The 1,106-nt window shown below is 37.4% G+C and overlaps 1 protein-coding gene across 2 annotated transcripts in view; it reads left to right on the top strand.

The window, feature by feature from the left end:
• Window positions 1-1,106, top strand: part of LOC101857969 — a 31,197-nt gene that overhangs the window by 20,685 nt on the left and 9,406 nt on the right. The window lies entirely within an intron of this gene.

The raw sequence follows: 1,106 nt of genomic DNA on the forward strand, positions 1-1,106 counted from the left end.
TCTCTGGTCTTCCAAATCCTATCCAAAGATATGAAAGCAGCCTGTGCTTTTCCAATGCGGGACTTTATTTCAGCACCTGTTCCTCTCTCAGCGAAAGGAGCAGGTCACAATAGAAGGAAAGGCCTTAGAAAACGTTGGATCCTTCTGCCTAAATCGCGTATCATAGTATTATTATGAAAGCTTTAAGGGCTTGATCGTTTCCGGTGTGTTGATCATTCATACATAGGCTACCTACATAAATCAGTTTTTGCTCCTCCTGAAAAATTCGCTAAAACCTTCATTCGTGAAACTGGCTCTTTTAAGTTATAGGACGAAATGTTACACACTAGGCTACCTCAGAAGTACAAAGTTCTATCTGCTCAGTACTTAATTAAGAGAAATTTGATGTAATATTTTTTTGTTTCATATGTCAAGCTTTTTCTAATGCAATAACTTTGAAAATCTTAAAAACGATTCCGAATGATCCTACGATTTTAATCCGATCGAGCAGTTAGAACATTTGTTTTGTTTTCAGGTCTTATGGTCTCAGTAACCCAAAACGGCCTAAAACGTTGTAATTCTAAGGTACCGACTAGTTCTTTTGCTTCGGAGAGCCCCTTTCACATATCCTGTGCTGTAGCAGTAGCTGTATGGCATTGGTATTCAAGGTATTCTTTGATTCACTTTTTTAAAAAACACGGACGCCCTGTACAGCGAAAAATACATCGATCAAAGAGTTTTACTTTTACTAAAAGTTTTAGTAGAGGTTTTACGGCGCTCGCAACTGCATAAGGTCATATGAGCACCAGAAGATTAGAGGTGTTACAAGAGAGTTACTTACATAAAAAAGAAGAAGGGGAGATAAGGAAGATAGATGTTTTATAGAAAAGAAGGAGCAAACCACACCAGAGCACCCGCCAACCACCCACATCGTTCAAAGAGAAATAATTGTTTGCCTGTTTTAAAATACAATATGGTGGTATCAATTACTCTTAGTTTAGTTTTATTAAAAGTTTTACAGCACTCACAACTCAATTAGGTCACATAAGTGCCCATGATTAAAGGTGTTATTAAAAAATAACATAATGCTATAAGAAAAGAAGGAGGACAGACCAGGGCGATTGTGG

The sequence above is a fragment of the Aplysia californica genome, unplaced genomic scaffold, assembly GCF_000002075.1.
Source record: "Aplysia californica isolate F4 #8 unplaced genomic scaffold, AplCal3.0 scaffold00438, whole genome shotgun sequence".
NCBI lineage: Eukaryota > Metazoa > Mollusca > Gastropoda > Aplysiida > Aplysiidae > Aplysia > Aplysia californica.